Source organism: Durio zibethinus, chromosome 1 (genome assembly GCF_047325235.1).
Source record: "Durio zibethinus cultivar Kanyao isolate XHJ-2024 chromosome 1, ASM4732523v1, whole genome shotgun sequence".
Classification (NCBI taxonomy): Eukaryota; Viridiplantae; Streptophyta; class Magnoliopsida; order Malvales; family Malvaceae; genus Durio; species Durio zibethinus.
This window is the reverse complement of record NC_143162.1, coordinates 33,276,825-33,296,266: the sequence shown is the minus strand read 5'-3', so window position 1 is coordinate 33,296,266 and position 19,442 is coordinate 33,276,825. Positions and strand designations below refer to the sequence as shown.

General features: G+C 27.4%; 2 pseudogenes across 1 annotated transcript; both read left to right on the top strand.

The window, feature by feature from the left end:
• Window positions 1-7,105: 7,105 nt before the first annotated feature.
• LOC111310787 (protein PHOSPHATE-INDUCED 1-like) lies at window positions 7,106-8,121 on the top strand (annotated as a pseudogene).
• Window positions 8,122-11,152: 3,031 nt separating this feature from the next.
• On the top strand, window positions 11,153-12,955 carry LOC111311282 (7-deoxyloganetin glucosyltransferase-like; annotated as a pseudogene). The gene is made up of 2 exons (XR_016344952.1): window positions 11,153-11,739; window positions 11,827-12,955. The product of XR_016344952.1 is annotated as a 7-deoxyloganetin glucosyltransferase-like (transcript).
• The last annotated feature ends 6,487 nt before the right edge of the window (window positions 12,956-19,442 follow it).

Below are 19,442 nucleotides of genomic sequence, written 5' to 3'. Positions count from 1 at the left end.
TTATACAAATGATTTATCATTTATAATTTTATATAGTAAAAATTTCAAAGTATGCTTACTTTGGAAGCTAAGTGATTCAAAGATCTTGTGAATATGATAACTTTTATAATAGCAAAAAGAAAGCTATTTGATCCATTTGGGTAATGAAAATGGTTTTGTTCATGGTAATAAAAATTATTAATAGTGTCAATGATGAAATAAATTCATATAAGTATTTATGAATTGACATAAAAAGTCTTAAAATAAGACTATAAAAGCATAATTATATTTGAAATCCTCTTATTAATGTAAACTCTTATATTAAGTTAAAATATAAAAGTTTTGGAATTTTTATAAAAATGTTAAGATATTTACTAGTTTTCTTTCATTAAGGGTGGATTTAGAGGCCTTCTATTTTTTAAAAAAAATCATTAAATAGTGAAAATATAAATGAAATGGCAACTTGATTAAGTATATTATATCTTGACAATTGAATAAGACATTATTTAATAAAAGAATGCATACTTGCACATGGTAGGGATAAGAATAAAAAGAAATAAAAATTACCACCATATTGTTATAAGATTTTAGTATAATTTTATGAGCAAATTATACAAACTAATAAGTTTAGACGCTTATTAAAGTAAAATCATAAAAAGGTTTTTAAAAATCTTAAAAGGACTAAAATAGTTTGGTTTATTCATTGAGTTTATCCAATTATACTAGAAGTATAATTACATTAAAGATGTATAAAAGTATAGAAATAGAATGATTGAAATTAATGAGTATAGAGTTGTGATCACAACCAAAATCAATTATTTCTTAAAATGATAAGAATGAGCCAACAATGTCTATAGCATATAAGTCATATGCAAAATGAAAATTTTGGACATATTAGCCTGAAATGATTATATTAGAGATTTAATCTCAAATGGAGGTAATTACCAAAATATTGGTTAGTAGTACTACAAGCAGAATAAATTTAAAACCTTACTATTAAACACCAATAATGGGAACCCAACTTTGAATTAGTAACATTTAAATACAAAGTTTAATGGGTAAAAATAAATTATTGTTATGTGTCTATTAAGCACTAGTAAAATCCATTCAAATTTTAAAAATTAGTGTGATCCATTGCATGTGGAGCATGAGTTTTTATACTCTTAATGGAGTTTTAAATGTCTAAAGTAATGGAGATATAATGAAAACTCTACCTAAATAAACATATAAGTGGTGCCACTTCAATAAGAAAAATTGAGGTCTCCCTTATAAATGTTTATGAATAGGATAAGCACATGGCCATAATAATATTAAAAGTTGTTATAAATATTTGACAAAAGAATAAATAAGTATTATGTGTGTTTTATCTTCAATTTTAATATTAAGAGTTGAGGTATAATCTATGAATACCATCAACTTTGTTAGAATTCTAAAATATATACGCTAATTAAAGGTTTAAATCGAGAGACACTTTCTTATATTCATAACATTTATTTATGTAAAATGTAAAAATTAAGCACCAACATTCAAAACTAGTAAAGGATTATTAGTAGTTTAGAATGTACTGCATCCCATATTTGATAGAAAATTTTAATTATTGATAAATAAAATTAATTTTTGTATTAATTTTATTCATATTTTAAATAATTATGTTTGAATAGAAATAATTATCATATGATAAATGGTCATAACTATTTAAATATAAATAGATTATTATTCGTAAATGTCATGATTATACAAAAGGTCATAAATAGAAGTTTATGTCTATTCATTTATTATAAATAAAATGTTTCAGTATAACTATTTTCATTACTTTTGCTTAAAGAGTTTTGAGACTTTGTTATGTCCTAAAAGCATAATTACCTTTAAGAACGTGTCATGCATATTTCAAACCAAAAAATTTTTTTTTTATTTTTTGTCTTCTCTTATTTATCGTTTCTAATAAAGGAAAGGTGAGCCTTTTTATGAGGTGGTGCTTTGCGACGTCGGCAACAAAGAGAAATTGATGTCGACAGCATTGGACTTTTGGGAAAGAGAAGTTAGAGTATAGAAAAGGGATCAACATACTGAATTTTAGAAAAAATTAGATGGTGGCAATAGTTTTTTTTTTTTTTTTTAGGTTTAAACTTTCAGTTTCAAGCCTAGTTCTAGGATAAACCAAGCTTTTTTAGAGGAAACCAACTATAAAACAAGAAAAAAGAGGGAAAGTTTTTTAGGTTTTTTTTTTTTTGAGTATTTATAGTGTCGGGACTGACAGTCGACAATGGTGAGCGACGGTCCTACTGGTTGTCGGTCATCAATTTTTATGGTTGTGGAGGACATTGGCTTTAGGTTCTAGAGAGAATGGGAAAGATTTGAAGGGTTAATGAGAGAAAAGTGAAGTGAAAAAAAAGAGAAAATTGGAAAATGTTTGGGTTTTAAACAAATAGAAGGAGTTTTCAAAACAACATAGTTTTAGCAAATAGAAGAAAGTAAAAAAAAATTGTCTTAAATGGATATCTAACTCGACCCATGTGCCCATCAACCCGATTCGCGCATATTGCCAGCAGACAGGCCCCTTTGACCGGTGTTTGATCGATCCAATTTTGGTATTTTTTTTTAATTTTGTTTCTCCTTTTTGTTTATTGATTTATGGATTATATTGTATATTTAAAACTAAAATTTTAAAGAAAATGTTTTTTTTTAACTAAAAAGTAAGTTTTCTTTAAAAATAATTAAATGGCAAGCTTTTATATATATAAAGTAAAAAAAAAAAAAAATAGTAAGTGCAAATTTCTAATCATAGGACTTCAAAAAATCTATGCAACTGTTCCCGAAAACTCTATAAATGAGAAATTTTTTCTAAAATATTGTCAACATATCAAGTTATTTAGAATAATTTTCAATATATAAAAAATCACATTTACCATTACTTTATTAAAATATATAAATGAATTTGTATAAAAGATAAAATAAAATAAATGTTGATTCAAATACAAAAATTTTCAAAAATAAGATTCTAAAAAAATCTTAGTTGTAATTTTCTAATAATCTCTAAGTGAAATACTTTTAACATTGCCAAAATATTAGGACATTTAAAATAATTTTTAATAAAAATTTTCGTTTACTTTTTATTTAACAAAAAAAATAATAAATGAATTTTTACAAAAAATAAAATATTAATTGGATTAAATTATATGCATCGTATTTTATTATTTTATTATATTCATTATAAATATGGATTTTAAATGTAAGTATGACCTACCAAAAATTGAATTTTTAAGAAGTTTAAGTAGTGATTCTTAAAAGATTTTTAAGTGAGAATTTCTTTTAATATTACTAACGTACTTAAACATTTTGAGAATTTTTTCAATAAAAAGTTCTAATATATTTATCAAATAGAAATAAAACAATTTTTTTTAAAAAAAAATTTCATAAAAAATGAAAAGAAATGAAAAAGAATCAAAATTATGATGAAATAAAGAGAATTAAAAAAAATCATTTTTAAATATCAAAATTAAAGGGTAATACATAGTTAATTGGTATTATTTTTAAAATAGACATTATATTAGTATTAATCATTCTCCATATGTAATCGTACTTTCGAACACGATTTTATTTTCGTAAAAAAAATATATTTTTTTAATAAATTTTAATAAAATTTTAAATTTTATTAAAATAATAAAAAAATTTTAAATGACAAATCATACTTAAAAAATTATTGGTAACGATTTTTTTTTAAGTTTTAAATGTTTAACGATTTTCAAAAACTATTATTATGAATGTCAATAATAATAAAAAAAAAAACTGGCACGTAGCTACAACATAAACTTTATGTCACGGGTCGAAACTTAAGCCTTAAGCTCACGCGACTCCAAGACCCGAGCATAGATTTATCCAATATCTCAGATCAACCTAACTAATACAGTTTACAATCTTGTGAGGTATTATCCGTTTTAACCTTCTTTTTGACCTCACAGTTTTGTCTCATAAAAAGCATCTCATAAGTTGAAGGTGATGTGAACCCTTATATTTCATGATTAACTCTAATACACAGTCGATGTGGGATTCTTGGCTCCATCACAGGATAATGACACCTTCTCTCACTCCAATGAGGGCCCACCGTCCTCAATGACACATCGTTAGTACCCTTAGAACTGGTTTTGATACCACTTGTCATGTGTCAAGACTTAACCTTTAAGCTCGTATGACTCTAAGATTCTAGCATGGACTCATTCAGCGTCTCAGATAAACCTAACTATCACGGTTCATACTTTTGTAAGGTATTATCTGCTTCAACCTCTCATTGACCTCACAATTTTATTCCACAAAAAATACCTCATAAGTTGAATGTGGTGTGAACTATTATCTCATAACTAACTTTAATACACAGTTGATGTGTGATTTTTAACTCCACTCTAAGATCGTGACTCTTATATGTGCTCCGATGGATTTTATAAGTTTATAGTAAAACATAAAAGGTGGCTTGAATTTGAATGATTATAGTATTTGAATGATAACTTAGTGTAATGATGTAAGGTTGGGAAACGCTACTTTCAACAACAATGACAAGATAAGAGCATCGATCCGAGAAAAACTCTAAATCGAAATGAGAGACAGCCTAGGTAAATTAGAGCTTTAAAACACATGCTGCCCAGAGCTCCAACCCATTATCCATCAAATATGTACGTGTCTTGTAGGACCTTATTGCTTGCCATTTTGGTAGCTGTGGAATCGATGCAAACATTAGCTAAGTCCCCTAATCTCCATGCAAATAAAAATGGTTCAAATAATAAAAGGGAGATTCTTGCCGGATGTCTCCCTCTCTCATGCATCTTATCTTTTCCCAACTCTCGTGATCTCTGCATTTTTTACCTCGTACCCGCCAATGAAAGCCACTGCGCAACCCCTACCACTATCTCAGTTCATGTACCAACTCAGCTATAAATAACCCACCTTACTCGTATCCCCAAATCAAATTCAAGCTCCCTTTGTCTTTTGCAAATTTCAGAATTTTTCAATATCTGGGTACCAATTCTTAAGTCTTTCAAGTGGGTTTTTATACTTTATAAAAGTTTAAAATTTTTTTAAATTAGTTAGCCAAAGGGAAAATTTTGTGTCAGCGATTTTTATACTTTATAAAAATTTAAAATTTTGTTGTTATATTGTAATTCATATAAATTTAATTATTATATTATTTTGATTAATAATTTAATTTAATTATTAATTTTATTAATTTTATTAATTTTTTATTGTTAAAAATATTGATGTGATCATCGATTTGATGATAAGATGTTAACTTGTTAACATGATAATTTAAATAGATAAAATTATTTGTTAAATTAAACAAATAATTATTATACTTACACAAAATTTAAAATTCAAAATTTTATGTATCTACTATAATTTCACAAAAATTCCATCCTCATATAAGTTGAAATTAATAATGTTGGTATAATTATTAATAAAAATCATATTTTTTATTTTCTAAATATTAGTTTAGTATTTTTAAATATTTTAATTAAAAAATCATATTTTTGAATTTTAAATTTTTTTAACTTTTTAAAATATTGAATTTACTTTTTAAAATATTTAATTATTTACATAAAACTAATTTTTTGAATTTTTTATTTCTTTTCAAATTTTAACATTTTATTTAATCAAAATATTTAATATTTTGTTTTTTACTTTTTGAAATTTTTATAAAATTTTCTATATTATTTTCATTTATATTTTTTTAATTTTCTATATTTTTTAATATTTAAATGAGAGCATAAAAAATAAATAAATTATAAAGAAAGACACGAATCTTTAGAATTTGTTCTGTTTTGATATATTTGAAGTGTGAAAGCATAAAAATCTAGAGTAAAATAGAGAAATCCCGAAGCACAGATAGCTTCTACTTTTGATTTATTCTTTATTTGAATGTGATAAAAAACATGTAAAAAAATTTTAAAATTTATAAACATGTTTTAAAAAACGTAAAATTAATAAAATATGAAGAATTTTATAAAAATTCTAAAAAATTAAAATTTTTAAATAAAATTGTTAAATTTTAATAAAATACAAAATAATTTCAAAAATTAAAATATTAAAAAATAATTTTAAAATTTTAAAATTTTAGAAAAATTATAAAATATTTGAAATACTGAATCTTTATAATAGAGGGATTAAATTTTAAATTTCATGCAAATACAATGATCATTTTTATAATTTAATAACTAATTTTATTAATTCAAATTATCACATAGTAAAGTCAATATTCATATCATCAAATCAATAGTCATATTAATATTTTTATCAATAATAAAATTAATGAAGTTAGTAATTGTGCTAAGACTATTAAATCAGAATTTCAAAATATAGTTTCAATTTTTACATTTTTTTATCTTAAAAATACAATATTTTATATCATCAAATCAATAATCATATCAATATTTTTATCAATAAAAAAATTAATGAAGTTAGTAATTCTGCTAAGACTATTAAATCAGAGTTTCAAAATATAGTTTCAATTTTTACTATTTTTTTTATCTTAAAAATGCAATATTTGTTAAATTTTAGAATTTTAAAAATATAATTTTAACAAATAACTATGTTTTTTATCTATTTTTTTAAAGTTTTAAAATTTTAAAAATATAAATTCAACATCCACTGTGTTTTTTATTTTTAAAATGTGATTTTTGTTAAAATTTTATAATTTTAAAAATATAATTATAACGTTCATTTTTTTATCTTGAAAATATGATTTTTATTAAAATTACAAAATTTTGAAAATATAGTTTTAATATCTACTATATTTTTTTATCTTAAAAACATAATTTCTATTTAAATTTTAAAATTTTAAAAATGTAATTTTAATATCCACTATATTTTTTATTTTAAAAACACAATATTTATTAAAATTATAAATACTAAAAATTTTATTTATTTTATAATTTTAAGATACTAATAAATATAATATAATCTGAAAATATAATTAAATAAAAATAAATGAGATAAAGTTTTTACCATCTCTTCAAAATCTAAAAAAATCTCAAAAAAATGAAAATTTTTTATTGGCCCTTATTTTCCTTTTTTACACTTCCTTTTTTGCACTTGTAGAAATTTGGAAAAGCACTATCCAAACTTAAATGAAAAAGCTGGCTAAGCGATGCCCGTATTGTCTTGGCAAATCAAGTCACTGACGGGCACTGCTCCCCTGCCAAAATTCTGAAAATGTCCCAAATTTCCAGGTTGGCTAGACGAATTCACTCGAAACCTGGTGGATTAACTCTAGTTCTTACAGCCAAAGACGTGGCTGTCGAAGGCTTTTGCATGAGCAACAGCGGATTTCATAGCTCAAACGCCAAGGAAAAATCCGTCTGTATATGGGTTGAAAAGTGGAAACTCAGTAACCCAATGCCCAGGCCAATGCTTGTGGCCATTCCACCAACCCATTTACGGACCACAAACTACGCTACTTGGTACCCCCAACGGAGACGTGGGTGTGAATTGAATGTCATGATCGTAAACATTGCTAGTCTTTTGGCTGGGACCGTGACAAATCCTTGGGGGAATGGCTATATCCTGGACTCGGATAGCTCTCAGCTTGAGGCAGCACCGGCTTGCCCGGCAGTGTACGTAAAGGGGCGTACCCTGGTTATGCTGGAGAACTGTTAATGGATCGAACCACTGGTGCTAGCTACAATGCAAAAGGTGTCAATAGAAGGAAGTAGTTGTTACCAGCCTTGTTTGAGCCTCTTACTTCTCAGTGTTCGACGCTTGTGTGAGAGGAGGACTTTAGTTTTTATCGTGCATTATTCAGTTGTTATATTTGTAAATAAATTTTATAATTGTTATTATCATTTTGTTTCTTCATTATAAAAATAAATTCTTTCTTCAAATTTGCAAGCAGCAGAAAGAGGCTGACAGGTTTGAAAAATACTTTTTGGCTTGATTAATTAACTGTTCTATATATCTGTATCCTGCTTTTCTCGTCCTTTCAAATGGTTCTTGGAAGGTAGGAGCAAGCTTAGATGCCAAAACTTGGGTGGATTACTGAACTGGCCCATAGAGTTTAGCCCCTTTAACTTGGCTCATTACCAATGGATCTTCCCCACATAAATAGACCTTAGTAAGCTAATAACAAAGCCCAATGACGAAATCTCACCAGCTCTTTGAATGAAGGACCTTGGCCCAATTTCAAGTCTACAAAAGAATAGATGTTGAAAATTTACTTGTGAAAGCAATGGAATCTTTAAGAAACAGAATTGCTCAACTGCCCATATATACTTCATTTATTTACCGATGAAGTGCTTCAAATAGCCATAAAAAATAGAATTAATTTTGATTTCTTTTTCCCTTTTTTCATGAGTTAATAAGGGAAATTGATGTGTTAAAAAGGAAGAGAGTAATGTTATTTTTGTTTCACCATTTTTGTTTGAACTTTTGCATCTCTTAATGCAACATATATAATTATTATAAAATATATCCTATGCACTTAAAATTGTCTAACAAGTATAATTTAAAGACTTGTAATTTGTAGCTTTCAAGATCAAATCTTAAGGATGAGAAATCGAATGTATTTTCTTTATAAAGGGCGTCAGTAAATTGGGACAATGGAAAGAATTAAAATATAAAATTTGAAATTCAAATTTATTAAATTTTATATTTTAAAAATAATTATATGAATTAATTTAATTAAATTTAAAAATCGGATGCATTTTCAATGTTTGTAATTTTTCTTTTCTTATTTTTTAAGCTGCGGCTTGTCTTGTTAAAGAACAAAGTCCTACAAAGACAATTAACTAATGAAAATAAGCTGAGAGCAAATGAGACAATAGAATTGAAGCTCGTGAAGTTAACCAAGAACAAAAAATGAAAGGTTTCAGAGCGCGCAGGTGGACACTCCTGCCTAAGATGAGCATCAATTGGAATAATGGAGGTTATCTCATCCATCATTCAACCATGTTGGCACCTCTAGGGGGAAAAAAAAAAAAAAAAACCCATGTTGGCACCAAAGAGGGGTAAGTTCAAATCAAATACTATTATTTAATTTGACTATTTCCCTTTTTTTTTTTTTGTTTCTTTCTATAAGATTGAAAAATAATGAACACAAGAGAAGACAATTCAAATTAAGAAACAATGATTAATTCAGGACTTCTCTGATCTTCTCTGTAGTGCATTATTAGGTTTGCCTCTCAATTGTAATTGTGTGCCTAATTTGTAACAGTAAAAAAATCTGGAAAATTTGTGCACATCTCTCATATGCTAATACGTCTTTATTTTTATTTTTATTTTTTTTTAAGCAAGTTAAGAACATATTGCAACTTGCACGTCAAAGACAGCGTCGGCAAGGAGACCCCAAACTTGAAGTCAAAAGCCTGAAAAAATTTTACTGTACTCAGCACAAGATTCACGAAACAAACTGTAATGGAGACGTGGGTCTGTCGAAAGACGAAGCATCAGCTTCGCCGATCCTCACGTGGAGAGAAGGGACTCGATTATCGCTTGCTTGCGCCAGCGTTGCTTTCGGCAAGCAGATAGTGTTGATTGTAACGTGTCAGCTGTAAGGGGTCGACAAGGCTTTCAATTTTTAAAATTTGATAGATCGACGCTCAACATTGGCCGACTTCCACCTCTAGATTTTTAAAATAATTTTGATGATGAAAACGAAATTTTATAGGAAAATGAAGAGTAAAGTAATTATAAACGATGATAAAACAGAGAAGAAAAATGATAAAATCGTGTCTCTATATTCTTTGAGAACTTAGTGGTGTTGAAGATGAGTGATGTTGATGTTAAAAATATGATAAATGGATTCAAGTCACAAAAAAAAAAAAAGTATTGAGATGGCGACTGATGTGATCCTTTCTTTTCTTTTTTTTTTTTTTGGTTATATAAATATTTTATAATTTCTTTACCACTGTATTTGAGCATAATTGATCTTCTGATCATTGCTAATATTATTCATAACTTACTAATGTGTACACTGTAAGCCAAATATTCAACTTGCTGATCAATTTTCATTTAGTCAATTCCGCAATTGGAAAAACTAAGTTTGGACCAATATATAATTAGAATGAGAATTCTAGATAAACATATAAGAAATATATATTTAATTTTTTCTAAATTGTAATGATATTTTTAAAAAAAATTAAAAAATAAAATAATTTTTTATTAAGTTAAAAAATTTATAAAAATAAATTATATATATATGTAATATGAAATTGTGAATCGACAAATGAAAAAATATATCCCCGTGGTTGGAGTTTTGGAATTTTTTCTGTAGCATGCAGGCATTTTTGTAACATATTAATGTTATACTAGTTCATTTAACTGTTGTTATTTGACATTAAAAAAAATATTATATAATATATCAATATTATATAATTTTTAAAATTTTCAAAATAAAAAAAAAAGTATTTTTTTAATCTCTATATCAAGTCTAACATAAAGAAAGAAAAAATAAAAAGAAAAAAAAAAGGGTAGAAGGAGCGGTAAGTTTATGTTTTTCTTCATTAAGAATCATTTTAATTATTTGATCCCAAATAAAGTAAAATTAAATATGAGTATAGTTTGTTGGTCGATGGGATGAGATAAATATGAAAATTTATAACTTGGTTATTGGGGCATTGATGATAACATAAAACATTATCATTATAATAATAACTTTTTCATTTCAGAAGGCTTTGATCAAGTTGCCCCCACCCCCTTAGCCCATTTACCCATCTAACAGGACAGCGACGACTCTCTTGGCTCAGGTGCCAATAATGATCTTCATTCTTCAATATGACCCCCTTCGGCTTATGTGTATTTTATTTGATTGCTTGGGCAGCGCCTCATAAGTTAATTAGGCTTCCGATATGAAATAGTATTATGTCTATATATTCGATGAACGTGAAAGTTAATTCTTGTTTTATATAATCATATATGACATTCGATATCAGTAATTTTTTTTTCTGTTCGAATATGCTGAAGAACTTTTATAAAAAAAAAAAATGTATATTTTGTTTTAGTTTCGGCCTTGGGGTTGCCTGTTTTATTTGACTTTCGACTTTTCTCCTAAATAATATGGAGTGTGGAATATTGATTTTACTACTACTATAATTTTTTACAGGCTACTATCGTAGTCAACGGAAAGTGCTTTCCCACAAGGTTATAAAAAGGATTCTAAATCTCTCCTCTGAAGCATATCCTTTCCAATCTGTTGTTCATTTGAGTGTTAATTTGTTTTCAACTTTCAAGTTTTTGCCTGCTTTCTAAGTGAACAGATAGAGAATGTGCTCTTTGGGTTTCACAGCACAGCCGCATGCAGTTTTTATTCCTTTCCCAGCTCAAGGACACATAAATCCCATGCTGAAGCTTGCAAAACTGCTTTATTATCAAAAAGGCTTCCATATCACCTTTGTCAATACAGAGTTCAATCACAAACGTTTGCTCAAACCAGAGGTCCTGAAGCTCTCAATGGGCTCCCTTCTTTTCGTTTCGAAACCATTCCTGATGGCCTCCCTCTAACCGATGCAGATGTCACCCAAGACATTCCATCTCTGTACGGGTATACCTCCAAAACCTGCTTACCTCACTTTAAACAACTTCTCCATAAGCTCAAAGACTCCTCCTCATCCAACGTTCCTCCTGTCTCTTGCATTGCCTCGGATGGAGTCATGAGCTTTACTCTTGATGCAGCTGAAGAACTCGGCGTCCCTGAAGTTCTCTTTTGGACCACAAGCGCATGTGGCTTCCTGGGTTATGTTCAATATCGCCAACTAACGGAAAAGGGTTATGCTCCTCTCAAAGGTAATTATAATCACCCAAAACCAGCTCTCTAAAGATTCTTTTTAGCTTCAAATTTTGTATGTTGATTATTTTATCTTTAATTTGCAGATGAAAGCTACTTAACAAACGGATAATTGGATACTGTCATAGATTGGATACCAGGAATGGAAGGTATCGGGTTGAGGGATCTACTAACTTTTATCAGGACAACTGACCCGAATTTCATTATGCTTGATTTTTTTTTCTCTCTGAAACTGAAAGAGCTCGAAAGGCCCCAGCAATACTTGGAGCATGATGTTGTAGGAACACTCTATTCAATGCTACCTCCTGTTTACTCTGTGGGCCCACCCCCCATCTTGTTTTGAATCATCACGTCCATGACAGTGATTTGAAACAGTTAGGATCAAATCTTTGGAAGGAAGAGCCTGAGTGGCTCCGGTGGCTAGACTCAAAAGAGCCCAACTCTGTTGTATACGTGAACTTCGGAAGCATCACTGTCATGACAGCTGATCAGTTAAATGAATTTGCTTGGGGGCTAGCAAATAGTAACCAAGCCTTTTTGTGGGTCATGAGGCCCGACCTAGTTGGTGGTGACTCGGCAATTGTACCAGCAGAGCTGGTAGCGGAGACCAAAGATAGATGACTATTGACAACTTGGTGCCCACAAGAACAAGTTCTAAGCCACCCTCCTATTGGAGGATTCTTAACACATAGCGGATGGAATTCTACAATTGAAAGTATATCTGGTGGCGTTCCCATGACATGTTGGCCATTTTTTGCCGAGCAACAAACAAATTGTTGGTATTCATGTAGAAATGGGGAATCGGCATGGAAATTGACAGTAATGCTAAGAGGGATGAAGTTGAAAGCCTTGTTAGAGAGTTAACGAAAGGAGAAAAGGATAAAAGAGATGAAGACGAATGCTGTAGAATGAAAAATGGTATGTGTTTGTTTGGGTTGAGAATACTCCATAGTATTATAAGAGATTGAGAGGGTCTATATATATTAGTTGTAAGTGTTTGATTTGATTTATAAGTTTATAATTCTCTACAACTAATAAATCTTATTTTTCATCCGTTGATGTAAATTGATTGGATCGAACCACGTTGAATTAGTATATCTTGTATACTTGATTGATTAATTATTTAATTTCGTTTCTACTGACTTTGATGTTTGATTGGATTGAGACTTTTAGCCCAACAAATAATATCAGAACTATTGTAATCTTCAACAAGTAATATCATAGCATAATTCGAGATATAAGAAAAGACAATTCTAGAACAACTCGATTCAAGTAAGGAGTTCAAGTTTATGTTTTAGAGATTAATTTGTGTGAAGCGTGAAAATACACAAAAAAGATGATTATTAGACTTCCACTGCAGGTAAAGTCAAGCATGTATAGCATAAAGATAGATAATTTGATGAAATTTGAGTCAAGATAGAGATTGTAGGGAATAGTGACTCAAATCCTATAAGTGATTTGTTTGGGATTGATTAAATATTGCTTGATGAATAAAAAAACTTACAGAAGAAAAATTGTCAGAAAAAAAAGATAGGTGAAATATCTAAAGGTTAAGTATGAGAAAAAGATGTAAGAGAGTTATAGAGTTTTATGAGATAGACAAGTACTGGGGATTTATGTCTTATATGTGTGTATGTTTGAATGTTTATAAGTAGACTAGAGGAGACTGAAAATGTCTACATAAGTATGATACATAAGAGTGGACTAGAAGAGATTAACAGGATCCACAAAAGTATAATGAATTGGTACATATGAGTATGTGTTTGTTTGTGTTGAAATGGTATACATGGGTATGTGTTTATTTGGGTTGAGAATATTTCATAAGACTAGAGGAGATTGAGAGAATCTATAGATATTAATTATAAGTGTTTGATTTGATTTATATATTTGTAATTATTTACAATTAATAGATCTTATTTCTCATCCGTAGACATAGGTTGGTTAGATCAAACTACGTTAAATTGTTATCTTTCGTGTACTTGATTGATTGATTATTTGATTTCACTTTTACCGACTTTGATGTTTGATTGAATTAGAACTTTTAACCCAATAAATAATATCAGAGTTGTTGTAATCCCCAACAAAAAACAGTGGAGGTCATTAGCAATTCCAAAAGGTCATCTTACATGAACCTGGATAAATTGATCCAAGTTCTACTACCTCCAAGATATTAAGATTAAGCACAAATGCTTTCAACCATTTTTTTTTTTAAAGAAGCAATTGAAGCCTTGGTAAGACTTGCTATGATTAAGATGGTAACCAATGGAATATAGTAATAGTAATTTATATTTATAATCCTTGAAGGCACTTAATTTCCTCTTTGCTTTCGTTATTTATTCAAGCTAACTGAAGCACATATATTTGCTTTGTCTAGACATGGCTTTACTAAGAATTGTTGTTTGGAGTTAAAAGCTCCAATAGGCTATAGCTATAAACTAGAAGTGTCCATTGATGACGCCAGACTAAATGGGATTTGCTCATGAAAATTCATTTTAGTCAAATATTTTTATATTTTGAAATGTATATTTATAAATAAATTTAAATAAAAACAACTATTTAATAGAAAAATATTTTCCCTAACCATAAAACTACTTATATATTTACATAAAATATTTAAATTTCTTTATAAAACCATGATAGAATTTGTATAATATCAGTATGTAATGTTTGTAACAGAGTTTATACTTTAGTTTTGATTAACCAAAGTATACAATATAGTTAAATGCTAGATCAATCATATACAAAAATCTGGACCAAGTGATCAACCAAGTTTTGCTGTCTCCTAGAAAGCAAAATTTCTTTGCACGTTTTATACATGCATTTGATTTCATCCTTGAAAAGAATTGATAACTTAAATCACTTTATTCTATTTGATTTTATTTGTTAAAACCATGTTCCGCCTTTCTTGCAGGCCTTTTCTCAATTCGTTTATGCTTTGTATTGATGTATACAAATTTATATTTTAACATGAGAAATTATCTACTTTATTATCCGTTGAGTTTTTAAATTTTATAAGTGAGAGTGACAAAATGAGAAATCGTATATTAAAAAATAAAAAATTAATTAAAAATAAATATGTATCGATTTTTTAATTTTATTTATGAAATTAAAATTTTTTATTATATCGAAAACAAATTCTTTTAATATTTTTATAATAATATTTTTTAGTAAAAAAAAAAGCCAAAATTTAAAAGAAATTAATGAAAGAAAATTTGGATCATAGAGTTATCACTAAAAAGATCATGATGATCTACACATGATGATTATATTACCGTGTTTGGTAACTACTTAATGATCATATATGATAATGATCTTAAATCATTAAGAATGATTATATTACTCTTTCATCGGAGGGTGATCCAATTTCCATCTAAAAAGGTGAGAAATTTTTATTGTCGTAGTGAAGTGATATGTAAAATTAATAATAATCAATATTACTAATTTATTATGTGAATTAAATTTTTTTTTTAAAAATTAATTATTATTATTTTATATTATAATTTTTATATTATCAAACTAATATTTATTGTAACAAGTTCAAAAATATTTTGTGTGATTTTTTAATTTTTTAAAATTAATTTATAATATATATTTTTTTATTTTAATATATTAATTTTATTTTCTCATTCAAATTTTTTTTTACATAATTTTGCACTATAAAAACTAGTTTATTATCAATAAATATATTTTAATTTAATAATTTAATTATATTTATTATAAAATAAATAAAATATTACTAATATTTTATATACAAATTATTATTTTTAAATATTATTGAAATCATTAATTTGTATAATTATTATAATGTGCATGGTTATTTTGGTACTTTCAAATAAAATAATATCTAATTTTTAGTAATACTAAATGCAGTGATTTTTAATTATTAAAAATTAATAAATTTTAATCAAATAAAATAAATTTAGATCACAAGTGATAAAATTACCTTAATAATAAAATCACCTTAACGATTAAATTACTGTAATGTCTTGAAAATAATATCAAACGTTACCATAAAAGTTACAAATAAAATTGGTGATTTACCTTTAATTATTATACTAAAATTTGATTATGGCTATTGTTTTAGATTTATAGCAAAAATTGAAAAAAAAAAAAACGTCTTTGCTTGTAACCAAAGTTTTAAAATTAAGTTCAAATTAAAAAAAAAAGTTCTAAAATTAAGTTCAAATGGTTTGTTTGTAACCAACGAGAGTATAATTCCAAAGCACAATGCCTATGACGTTAGGAAGACTGTCTGAATTCAAATTTTAATGTTTTATTCAATCAAATAAATAAATTACAATCATCTTTAATATATAAGATTATAACAAAATAATATCATAATATATTAGTCTGGAGATTTTATTATTAGATATAAAATTAAAGAGCTATTTAGAAAAATTTCGTCGTCGAATTTGTTTTAATATTTTCAAAGTAAAGCAGATCATAATTCTTTTATACAAATATTTTGGTATGATTCTAAAAATTAAAAAAAAAAAATCATTGCTTATGATTTCCTTTTAATTTCATCATCCATGAGAATTTATTTATATTTTGAAATGTTTATTTATTGTTTGTATTATTATTGAGGTAAGTAAAAATTTTATCGGTCAAAATTTTCAAAATATTTTCAATACTTTTGGATTATCTCGAAAAAATCTCTTGTATAGAAATTTTGATAAAATCATTACTTTTGACTTTATCTTTACTCTATTAATAATATTTTTTTGTGCTTGAAAAATTTTAAAATATTTCAAACACTTTTATAAGATTTTTAAAAATTTCTTTGTATGAATATTTTCAATAAAATCGTCGTTTATAACTTTATTATTATTTTTATAATTGAAAAAGAAAACATTTTATAAAAATTTTATTAGAAAAGTTCTCAAAAATATTCTCAACGGTTGTGGTATATTTTCAAGAAAATTTCTTGATTTAAGATCATCTAAAATCACAATTTCTGATTTTATTTTAATTTTATAATTTTGTTTATTATTGCTTTTTTTTTATTTTTGTTATTCATTCTTGTTCGTAAAATTTTTATTTCATTTTTTCATTTTCATTTTTATTTTTTTAAAAATGTTTGAAAAAAATGATGTTTCCATTTTTCTAAGTTTATTTTTCTAATAATTATTTCTAAATGAATTTCAACTAAGAATATTTTATTTCATTTAAATATTTTTTACCATTTATTTTATTTTCCTATCAAAAGTTCATATAAAAATATCATAAAAATCAAAAATAAAATAATAAAAATTTTGAAAAAAGTTATAATAAAATACCAAAAATGTCCCTGACCTAATCAATGCGATCAACTGCAGCTCAACTTGATCAGCAGCTCAGCTTTATAACTTGTGAAATGAAACGGCTCAAACGGATCGACTTAGCTTAGGTGGGTCAAGGTCTAGAATGACTCGACCTGGTTCATCAACAGTTTAACCTGGTTCAACGCGGTTTTGGAACAGTTTAATTCAGTTAGGTCTAGGATTGATATCGGGTCGGGTTCGAAGTGGGTTTTGCTCGTCTCGAATCTAATTTGATTTTATGTGTTATTAAATCCGAACTCGATCTTATTCGAAATTTTTTTATTTTTTCATACTCGATCACGATCCGATATTATAAAACGGCACCCGATCCGACCCGAAATTAATAAGATATTATTTTTGAAATATAAATATTTAAAAATATCATTATATAAATATATATAAATAAATAATCAAAAAATTAATTAAAAAATAATTTTTTATATAATATCAGTTCGAATTATGGGTCGGGTTTACCTAAAACCCAAATCCGACCCAAACTCGATTGTTTTCTAATCTTTCCCAATCCGAAACTCAAATTTCAAAAAAAAAAATTGACCTCATAAAATCGGATTAGATCAAAACTCATCGAAAATTGATTGGATTGCCGACCTAGTTAGGTCGGGTTCAAACTGGTCTAAATTCGGTTCGTCTATTAACAGAAGTCGGATTAGATTGGTCGAACCAACGGGTCCATTTTGGTTTAAGCCACAATCATTATTTTTTTTCTTTCTTTTCTTTTTCTTAATTTTTCTTCCTTTTTCTTCCTTCCGCTTCTCCCTTCCTGCGCTTTCTCTCTACCTAGAGCCTCTCTTTCTAGACGATTTTAGGCTACTGCTCTAGTCGTTGAAGCTGCTGTTGGCCGCAGTCGGTTAGCATCTTTTTAACCCCAAATTTTTACCACGGACTTCTCTTAACCTCTTCTTTCACGTTTAAGGCTCAGTTTCACGTAAATGCCATTGGATTTTCTTAAATCTAAACTCAAAACCCATGTCTTCTCACCATTTTTCATTGTATCCCATTGTCTGATTCAGTCCAAACCAACATATGTTGTTCTCCTCCTTCTCCTCTCCCTTTTCACCGTCCACGATCACCCCAAACTTCAACGCCGTCACCGACGCTGCTTGTTTTACCTTTTTTTTTTTTTTGTTTTCTGATGGATTCCTCAATAAAGGATTGTGGCTCTCTTTTTTGTTTTTATTTTTTTGACAAGGAAAGAAAGATTTTATTTTTGTAGATTTTGGTTGGTTTTAAGACTGTGAACAAGGTAACTATCAGAAGCCATTTTTTTGTACTTGCTGTTTGTGTGCTTTAGGGGAGGTTGGGGTATTCTTTGGATTGGCAGTGGAGTTGGGAACAGTGGTTGGGGGATTGGTTTTTGATGAGTTCTATTTAGGTGGTTTAGGTGAGTAGTCATATTGGAGGCAGTGGGAAGGGAGATTGAATAGGGTTGCCTGTTGAAATTGGCCCCCCCTTCATCTATGTTTTCATGCTCCATTTAAGGAGCTAATATCATGTTCAAATCCTAGAAAATCTGGGATTTCAAAAAGACTTTTAGGAAATGGCCAAAAAAAAGGGGTAGCAAACGGTTGGAAGCTAGGACTTTTGCTCCTTCCGTCCATAAGAATTTCTTCCCTTTTCTTTTTATTTTTTTTTAAGTTTAATTTATATAATAATGGATAACATGATCAAATACTCGAATGAATTTAAAATAACCCATAAAAATCACGAATGCAATTTGAATATAATTTCGATCAGTCAAGATAAAAAAATTAAATGTCTAATAAGATAAAATAATATTATAATTAAGATTATATTAAACAATATAATTTTATTTTATGTTTGATACATGTAATGAATAAGATAAGATAATTTATTTATTTATTAAAATTATTTTTTAAAAAATTTATATAATTTAAATTATTGATATAATTTTTAAAAATATAATTAGATATGTAAATTTAATTTTATAAATTAAAAATATTTTTTTTAAAAAAATTCAATAATTTAATATTAAAAAATATTAAATTTTTTTATAATTTTATTTTTTAAAAATACAAATTAAATATAAATAAAATTAATATTATTTTATTTTATTAATATTGTTATATATCAATCATAACCTACATAAATATCGAGTTGGATAAGGGTTAGAATAGAAGGGTGGATTAAGGACTTTAAAAATAAATAAGTAAAGTCCCCACTCCCCGTGCAAAGCTTGGGAATGAACCTAGGACCGAGCAGGCTTACTCAACAGTCAACACCCCTGACCTATTCAACCAATTCAAAGCCCTTCAAAGTTTTTCTTTGCCCAAACCCAATTTGTCAAATTTAGTTCTCCACCATTAAACCCATAGCCCATTCGATACATATGCTTAACACTTGACCCATTTGGAATAAGA